Source organism: Harpegnathos saltator, unplaced genomic scaffold (assembly GCF_003227715.2).
Source record: "Harpegnathos saltator strain DR-91 unplaced genomic scaffold, Hsal_v8.6 scaffold133, whole genome shotgun sequence".
NCBI classification, from domain to species: Eukaryota; Metazoa; Arthropoda; class Insecta; order Hymenoptera; family Formicidae; genus Harpegnathos; species Harpegnathos saltator.
The window spans coordinates 433,422-444,127 of NW_020229910.1; positions in this window are offsets into that span (position 1 = coordinate 433,422).

Sequence of the window (10,706 nt, forward strand, 5' to 3'; positions counted from 1 at the left end):
AGCAAATGTTGTTGTTTATTTATTGTACACACCGACGGCATACATACAATAACATATATATAGTTCAAGGTCCCTGTGGAGTCCAAAGTTTGGCGATTAAATCTTGTGCTTTACTGAATTAATGAGCCTACGATATACTAAAATAACAGGTTCTAAGAAGATTAGCAAAGGCCTCTGCGCAAGGTTTGGTAATAAAATCTTTCGCCTTACTAGTTTAATGAGTCTACGATATACTAAAATAACAGATTCTGAAAAGATTAGCAAAGACCTTTACGCAAGCATACCTACCGACGGCATACAATAACATGTATATAGCCCAAGGTCCCTATGCAAGGTTTGGCAATTAAATTTTTTAATGTTTATTTATTGTATAAAATTGGAAATTTGTATATCAATCTATGTATTACTATTATTTGCATTATGCATTATTATTTATTTGTGCCAGAATTTGTGTCAGAATTTGCTATTTTAATATGATATATTAAATATTATATTAACTAAATTATATCAATTAAATTATATAATTAAATTATATCAATTAAATATATAATATATTTAATTTAGTAAGACGAAATATTTAATTGCCAAACCTAGCATAGGGGCCTTTGCTAATCTTTTCAGAATCTATAATTTTAGTATATGACTATATATTTGTCAATTTAGAAATCAGTAATTCGATTTCGATCAACGCATTGATGCTTTTTTTGAGCTAATAAGCTCTATGTATCCATTGGATCGTTTAAATATAGTTTGAACTATTCGCTTTCACATTATTTCATATTATTTCTAATATCTAAGAATATATGTATTATAGGAAAACATTAAAACTATATCGTACTTATAAAACTTCTTTTGTTCATAACTTGCTAATAAACAATAACATTTGTTTTATTTATAAACAGTATGTGTTTTTAAGAATGCAAAGCCTCTTCTCTACTCACATATGTGTAAAGTTTACCGTACCTAAATATACACAATATCGAAAAATTACGCTCGATTAATGAAACTTCTTTTGTTAATAACTTTTTAAGGAACAGCGAGCGACGGTTTGCATGTTACTTAGAATGATGTCCTTGACAACATATGTCAAGGTCAGTGTCATTGCAGTATCCTCCCTTAAACAGAAGCTTTATCACTAACTTAGATATGTTCCGTGATTGGTTAGCTGATTACGTTTGGACGTCCACAGTCATGTAGTATTTCTGTCTACAAACTTGGTTTTAGCTACTAATTTTGTAATATTAGATAGAGAAGTGATTTTGCAAAAATCGCAATAGTTATTAGGTTATTGATGGTTGAAAATGGCCACATCTAGAGGCTCTTTTAATTAATAATTTGAAAATCTGCCTACTTATTTGCAAAATGATAAAGGACTTTTTTGTTCAAAATGACCTAATCTACAATTATATGACGGCTATTGTGTCTAGCAATAGATATGAGTATATTAAATTTTGAACCCTGAATCTTGAACCTGTCGCAACAACTGTCATATATAATAATTGTAGATTAGATCAGTTTGAACAAAAAAGCCTTTTACCATTTTGCAAATAAGTACGCAACTTTTCAATTTTGCGTAATAATTAAAAAAGCTTCTAGATGTGGTCACTTTCAATTATTAATAACTTAATAACTGCGATTTTTGCAAAATGGTACTTGACTTTTCTCTTTGATCTAATTAATCTTCACAATTTTTCGTTTCCAAAAGATTCTAGACACCCTATATATATGTGTGTGTTGAATTTATTGCATCAGATATACTCTTTCATGAATTTCTTCAGAAAAGGAGAGATTCATGTTTGACTAGTCTTGATATCGTGAAAAAATTATTTATAAGTATAACAATTTATTATAATGTGTGTGAAGTATTGTATTGATTATAAAATTATGCTTTAAGAAAATATTACAAATTTATATATTTCTCATCGTTGTAGAAATATAATTCCTTAACAAGATTAGCACTTGCGCCATGTCGTTTATGATGATCCATAATAAATATTGAGTGAACTCAATATCTTCTTTTATGTACTGATTGTTTTTCACGATTATGTATTAAAAAATATAGAGTCATTATTTTTCTTAATTTTATTTGTAATACTCTGCGATTTCTCTTTACGACTAAACATTTTATACCTATGTAATATGTATAATAAACATTTATCAGACTGCATTTCTTTAATTTTCAAACAGTGTATAATTTGCGTCCCGATATTCAGCACAACCTACACTTAATGTTACGTATTTATACATAATAGGTGTCCCAAAATTCACACAAGAAGTAATTTTGATAGAAAACACAAGTTTATAATTAAAAATTGTAAATTTTTTATTGATTCATAAAGTATATAGTATAGGGTTATGTATGGAATAACATATCGGGTAAATGGCCTCCACGGCTTTACTGGCACATATGCACTCTTTTGTTGAAATTTTTCATGACCGTTTTGCATAAATGTGGCTGAATTTCGTTGATACAGCGCTCAATTTCCTCCTTCAAGGCGTAGGTAGTCGTGGGCTTATTGGCATAAACCTTAGACTTCAAAAAATCTCAAAGAAAAAAGTCCAACGGCGTTAAATCGCATGATCTGGGCGGCCAAATCTGATCACAAAAATGGGAAATTACACGTCTAGGAAATGACTCATGCAGTAATTGAATTGTTTCTCGGGCTGTATGGCATATGGCATCGTCTCGTTGAAACCACATGTCGTCCACATCCATATCTTGCAATTTAGGCATAAAAAACTGGATTATCATGTCGCGATAGCGAGCACCATTAACTGTTATTGCCTGACCAGCCGCATTTTTGAAGAAGAATGGTCCGATGATGCCTCCAGCCCAAAATCCGCACCAAATAGTGATACGTTGTGGATGCATTTGTTTCTCAACAATCACTCGTAGATTTTTTGAACCCCAAATGCGACAATTTTGTCGATTAACCAAGCCATTAAGATGAAAATAAGCCTCATCGCTGAAGATGATTTTGTTCGAAAAATCAGCATCCACTTGTTGTTCCATAATCCATTCAACGAACTCTCTTCGCTGTGCGTGGTCAGTAGGCTTCAGTTCTTGAGTCAATTGAACTTTGTAAGCATGAAGATGCAAATCTTTCGTAAGAATACGCTGTAGAGAGCTTCTTGAAATGTCCAATTTTTAACTACGGTGCCGAATTGATGTTCCTGGACTCTCAACAACACTCTCACGAACTGCTTCGATGTTTTGTGTTAAACGACTTGTTGAAGGCCGATGTTAAAGGACACCGGCCTTCAACAAGTTGAAGAGTATTTAAGATCCAGTCTCCCTAAATTTTTTAATTAATCTCTTCACAGTTGATGAAGTTAAATCACTATTCGGACCATATTTTATACGAAAATTGCAAACTGTAGCTGTCAAACTTTCGTTATTTTTAAAATATTGCTGAACAATGAAAACGCGTTCTTTCGTGTAGCACTCCATTTTAAAAACCTTGAACTGTCAGCTGTCACGCTGTCGTTTTTTTTCGTTGGTAACACTTTATCACACAAATAGCGCAAAATTCAAATCTTGCATGAATTTTAAGACATCCTTTATAAGCTAATATCTTATTTTAAAAGGGAAAAATATGAAAGATATTAAGAAACATTTCAGACAAAAGTTGTATGGTTTCAAAGGGGACATAAAAGAACTATATTATTTTGTTCATAGATAGCCACTTTCGAGATATTCACTGATCATTACTTTTAATGTTAATTTAATGATTTTGAAATTTCCAAAGATCGATAAGTTAACAAAAGTCAGAGCGCTATTGTAACAATATATTCTTGAGACCAAATAGAATAAAAAAGTTTAATACTATTTTTTCCGACAAATAGTTAGCGAGATATCGTAAGTTAAATGTTGAAAAAGTTTTCAAGTTTTCCTTAAATATCTCAAAAAAATTAGGCAAATAAAAAAATGTTTCAGATAAAAGTTGTTCAAAGTAATCGGTAGAAAAAAATGATATAATAAAAAATTGAGGTTTCTATTTAAGAAAAGTAATGATCAGTAAATATCTGGGAAATGGCGGTATCTGTAAACAAAATGATATCGCTGTTTTATGTCTCCCTTAAAACCATACAAGTTTGGTCAGAAACGTTCCTTACTATTTTTCATATTTTCATATTTTTCATATTTTTCTAAATTTTGATCTGGCTCTTTTAAAATGGGACACCCTGTGTATTTAGAATGTATGTATTATATTATGTAAAATTCAATTTCCTTATATCCCACAATGCGTATTACAAATTGTAATCAATGAACAGCGACATTTATCATTTCTGACACATGTCAATGGAATAAATAGATATAATTGGTTATGGTTGGTATGCAGCTTATTTTTTACGCTTCATGGGCCAGGAATTTAAATTCCGTTTCTGATTGATTACGCAGTTATGCGTTACGCGGAAAATACGGGCCATGGAACGTCATTCTTAGAGTTTGCTCGTTTCGTTCACTTCTCGTTGGCTCCGTTGAATTAATTAATGACAGGCGATCTCGATTCAATCTTCAGGGAATCGATCTTTTTCTTACAGAAATTGGTTTTCTTTTCTTTAATCGATCCTTTTCCGCTCAATTTTTATACCAACCGATTCTTTTCAATAGAGAATCGAGCTTCGATTGAGTTGATATACTTATTCATCAATGCTGTTTCATTTAATGAAGAATTCAAGTGCTGTGAAGTGGTTTGGAAGAATCGATTTGTACAAAAATTCCAAAGAAAAGAATCGATTAAAAAATGGATTTACTGAAAACCAAATGGAGATCTCCCGTTACTATATTGAATTCGTTTGTTTCTCATTGTCAATACCCATAGGGAAACCATAGGGAAAAATATCGAGTACGCGAAAATATGTTCGCGATATAGCTGAAAGAATGTTCAGTAAAATATGGACGATTCAGATATTCCGGTCGAAGTAATAAGAACTCAATCGAGACGACTGAAGTTTCCGATTACTCGGGCATCTTCAAATGGAATTTCCGAGTAGTTCACACTTCATCCGAAATCCAGATCGTCCATCATCGTCCATCCAGACACCCTTCTCCGTGCAGTTGCGAAGGAGAATATCGTGGGAGGACAGCGAGCTGAGAATCCACAGACTTCTATTAGGTGTGTGAATTAATTCGGTCCATTTTTTCTTCGAAAAAAAGACTTTAGTATGAAAAAACATGAAAAAGTACACTAATCAAAATATTTGCTATCGCTTGCTATTATTTTTCCCCATCTGTCTGGCAGTTGTTGCATTCCGTGACGAAAAAACGACTCGTCCTTTGAAGCGATCCATTCATTGAGCCATTTCTCTATTTCTTCATAATTGTTGAAGTGTCGGTCCGAAAGCCCGTGTGCTATCGATCTGAACAAGTGATAATCGGATGGAGCAATGTCTGGTGAATACGGCGGGTGAGGTAAAACGTCCCAGCCAAATGCTTCAAAGGTCACATGTGTGAAGTTGTATAATTGCATGTGGATGCATAAATAAAATCTACAAACAAATTGTCCAATCGTCTAATAGTAACATCATGCAGTTTATTAAATATTTTTTAGAACATGGTTGCAATCAAAAGACATATAAATTAAGAGCTGAAATATTAATGAGTATTGATAGTTTTATATCGAAAACCGATAAAAACGTCATATCTGTAGATTGTTTTTCAAGCATAGGGAACATGGCTCAATATATCTTCAAAAACAAGTCCTAGTTATACAGAGATTAAAAAATACAATGTATGTTCAAAGAATATTGAGCGAAATTCTGTAATTGTCCCAATTAACGTCGACATCATTAAAAAACACGAATGAAATATCTAAAGCGATCTTAAACGCTATTCTATACAACATATCAATTTGTTGCAACCAAATAATGAACAAAAGTCGACATTATGGTGCACAAATTTTTATCGAATGCGACTTAGAACCAGAACACACGCAGGTATTATACAGTCTTGGTGAGTTTGCGACAAACATCCAGCTTGCGACAAGTTCTTTCACATTAGCCGGCATAGTAGCTCGTTATGGAGGTGTTGGAGAACGTTGCGGACATTACGTGGGTTATTCTTATCAAGGATCACAATGGGTCGGATTTGATGACTTAATGAAAAATGTTAAATATAGGACGAAAGAATTTAAAATAAATCCCCATTTATTAATTTATATTACAAGCGACGCGGATTAGACTTTTGTATATAGTTTAGTTAACCTTGTATATAGTTTAGTTTAGTTAACACAGTTTTAAAATATATAAAACAAAAAATATAAAAAAAATATCTAAAATTTAAAAAAATACAAAAAAAATTTTAAACAAAAAAGATACAAAAGAATATAGAACTAAAAAAAATACAAAAAATATAAAATTATATAAAATGCATATAAAAAAAACAAAAACAAAAAATGAAGTAAAAATACATCGACCTGGTCGATTTCGAAATCGCGTCATCTAATTTCATTGCTCCGGAAGAGAAAATTTTTCCCAACACGGAGGCGTCGGAGTTAGTGATCGACCAAATGTTCACTATTAACAAATTTTCGTATTCCGCTCTCTCTCTCTCTCTCTCTCTCTCTCTCTCTCTCTCTCTCTCTGTCTCTGTCTCTGTCTCTGTCTCTGTCTCTGTCTCTGTCTCTGTCTCTGTCTCTGTCTCTGTCTCTTACGAGGTGTGAAGCTTTAATTCCTAAAATCTGTTCCCCTTCGTTACCTGTGCTGTGGTATCTATTAGTCTGACGACATTTTGTCATTAGGAAAATATATTGCACTTCGTCAGCACAGTTTTCAGAAATTCAAAAATGTGAAATTGTTGGTAACCCCCACCACCTCCAATAGAATATTTTTTCACCCATGTGATTTTTCAAAAATATTTGTGCGTATTCTTATTGTATTCGAGAAGCACAACTCAGCACAACTCACAGAAGTTTGATAAATATATTGTAAAAATAATTATTTGTAATTTTATATTTTAATTTCAATATTTTTTATCTACTAAACGGAAGCAGATATCGAATTTCTTCCAACGGCACAACATAGCACAAATTAGTACCAATCTCTCAAAAAAAGTTGGATTTATTTGGTCAAAAGTGCGGGGCTAATATAATTTCGTTTTTATTCAATTTCTTCATTGTTATTAAAGTTATTGATCTCGCCTTTGCGACACAAATCAATAATCAGTAAAACATAGCACAATACGGCACAGTAAGGAGAAACTTAAAATTCGAAAAGTGCGGGGCTACCAAAAATTTAGTTTTTTTTAATTTTCTTGAATACGCTTTGAGTTACAGAGTTGCGGATTACGGCACAATACGGCACAAACGTAGCACAATGTAGCACAATTCGAAAAAATACGAAATTCGAAAAGTGTGGAGCCAACTTTACACACGTTCAAAGGTGACCTTCACAATCTTTCCAACATGTGGTCGAGCGTTATCGTGCTGGAAGATTACTTTGTCGTGTCTCTTTGCATATTCCAGCCGCTTATTCTTCAATGCGTTGTTTAAACGGATCAATTGTTGTTGGTAAAGTTCGGCAGTGATGGTTTGACTCTGTTTTAATAGTTCATGATACACTACACCCTTCTGGTCCCACCATATACAGAGCATTACTTTCTTGCCGCGAATATTCCGCTTTGATATCGATGTGGATGGTTTTCCTGGGTCGCTAATGGATTTCCTTCGTTTGGGATTATCAAAATATATCCACTTTTCGTCTCCAGTCATAATACGATGCAAAAATCCTTTTTTTTTGCCTGGCAAGCAAGATTCAGACATGGCTTTTCGCCTCTCGATGTCTCTTTCTTTCAGTTCGTATGGCACCCATTTTCCTTCTTTGTAAATTTTTCGCATAGCTGCCAAACGTTTAGAAATTGTTGATCGATCAACATTCAACAATTGTGCGAGCTCATGTTGCGATTGACACGGATCTTCATCGATTAGCGCCTGCAATTCCTCGTCCTCGAACTTCTTCGGCTGATCTGGACGAGGTTTGTCATCGACACTGAAATTATCACTTTTCAAACGTCGAGACCATTCTCTGCATGATTTATCGGTGGGAGCACTTTCACCATAAGCTTCTACGAGCATTCGATAAGCTTCAGCGGCTGTTTTCTTTAAATGAAAACAGAAAATGAGAACTTCCCGGAAATGTGCTTTTTTGGCTCGAATTTCGATATTTTCGAATCAGATAAACACGATGTTATTGTTACAAACTCAAACGTTTATCAACTGAATATTATTGCCAGATATCAAAACTAAAAAATAGAGCCTTTTGCAGACATTAGAGGTTAGAAAATTACATAGTACAGCAATTGACCGCCAGATGGACCGAATTAATTCACACATCTAATATATTATATACTGAGGCCGATAACTTGTCTCTTTAACACGTCCCCTAAAAATATGTATTAAAATTTCATTCGCATGCGCATTGCAAAGTCCCGAAAGGAATGTAACTGCACCGTATTGCACCGTACAGGCATTTTTCTCCAGAAAATGTTAATATTTATCCAATATTTAATATTTCCTCTTGCAATGTCACATTCAATGACATTGCAATGACATTCAATGTTCTCATAAATATTAAATATTGAATAAATATTAACATCTTTTGGAATAAAACTGCCTGTACGGTTACATTCCTTTCGGGATCTTGCAATGCGCATGTGCGCGCGATTCTATGGGTGCATTCAGTACTACAACCACTCACTGAGCGCTAAGTGAGCTTTTGCATCTGATTGGTGTATATTTTTAAATCTAAAGGAATATAATAATCAAATGTAAAAGCTCATTGAGCGCTCAGTGAGCGGTTGTAGTACTGATTGCATCCTATGTTTTACCAGGTATGTCGGTAATTACTTTCCGGTTTTTGTAACAGATGTCACTAGCCATAAGTATGCAATGTTATGATTTGATACATATGTCATTTTATTCTACTGACATTAACCTCAAAACTACATAAGTTACGTTCCGCCAAAATAACAGCGTTATAGATTAATAATTTTTTGAAAATGTCGAGTTTTGTGCCTGAAAACGTGCATTTGCGGCACGCATTACTTTTCTTGTTTAATCAAAAGAAAAAAGCCGCTGAAAGTCATCGTTTGCTGGTAGAGACTTACGGTGAGCATGCTCCAACCATAAGAACATGTGAAACGTGGTTTCGACAATTCAAATGTGGTAATTTCAACGTTCAAGACAAAAAACGTCCTGGTAGGCTGAAAACGTTTGAAGATGCGGAATTGCAGGAGTTATTGGATGAAGACCCAACACAAACTCAAAAACAATTGGCAGAAAAGTTGAATGTGAGCCGAGTAGCAATTTGTGAACGATTACAAGCGATGGGAAAGATCCAAAAGATGGGAAGATGGGTGCCACATGAATTGAATGACAGGCAATTGGAAAATCGAAAAATCGTCAGTGAAATGTTGCTTCAAAGGTATGAAAGGAAGTCATTTCTACATCGAATAGTAACGGGTGATGAAAAATGGATTTATTTCGAAAATCCCAAGCGAAAAAATCATGGTTATCACCTGGCGAAGGCGGCCCATCGACTGCAAGGCCAAATCGCTTTGGTCGCAAGACCATGTTCTTTGTCTGGTGGGACCAGATTGGTGTCGTATATTATGAACTGTTGAAACCTGGAGAAACAGTTAATACTGATCGCTACCAACAACAAATGATGAATTTGAACTGTGCATTGATCGAAAAACGTCCACAATACTCAAAGACATGATAAGGTGATTTTGCAGCATGACAACGCGCCGTCTCATACAGCAAAACCAGTCAAAGAAATGTTGAAATCACTTGGATGGGAAGTTTTATCGCACCCGCCGTACTCTCCAGACCTGGCTCCATCCGACTACCACCTTTTCGCATCGATGGGGCACGCGCTTGCAGAGCAGTACTTCGCCGATTTCGAAGAAGTTAAAAAATGGCTCGATGAATGGTTTAGCTCAAAGGAGAAACAGTTCTTTTGGAATGGCATCCATAAATTGCCTGAGAGATGGGCAAAATGTATAGAATCAAATGGCCAATACTTTGAATAAATATATTTTAACTATCCATTGTAAATAACGTGTTTCCTTTAGCGAAAAAACCGGAAAGGAATTACCGACACACCTGGTACATTAGGGACGCTTTTATACATAGACATAGTATATCTAGATTGCGTGTTCGAGGAATGGGGGCATAGCTCACGTAGAAAAGGATATACTCTGTTTTTACTGTTCGTTCTCTCTCGCACAGTCCCGATGGAAAGGGTATAGGGAAGGCAATTGTTGTACAGTGCTGTACAGTAACCACCGCCCCTATTCCCATTCCATCAGGATTGTGCGAGAGAGAACGAACAGTAAAAACAGAATGCTTCTTTTTCTACGAGAGTTATACTCTTGAAATTTGGGAGGACGCGCAGTCTAGATATACTATGTCTATGCTTTTATACATGAAAACCAATGAAAGTTATCAGTCCAACTTGTATATAGAAGTCTGTGCATGAATTACATCGGGATAATAAGGGGATGAAATTCGCCGTCCGATCGCGCGGCACAGTTCACCTAGATGGCGCAGGGTCGTCCATCGTTGAGCAAGCCGCACGAAATGACCACAAACTTCTATAATATAACTAGACTGCTAACTCTGACTCAATACATGATCCCGAAAAATTAGAGAGCCTCATAGGAAGAGAATGATAGCGTTCAGAAAACAAAGTGCTCACTGAGC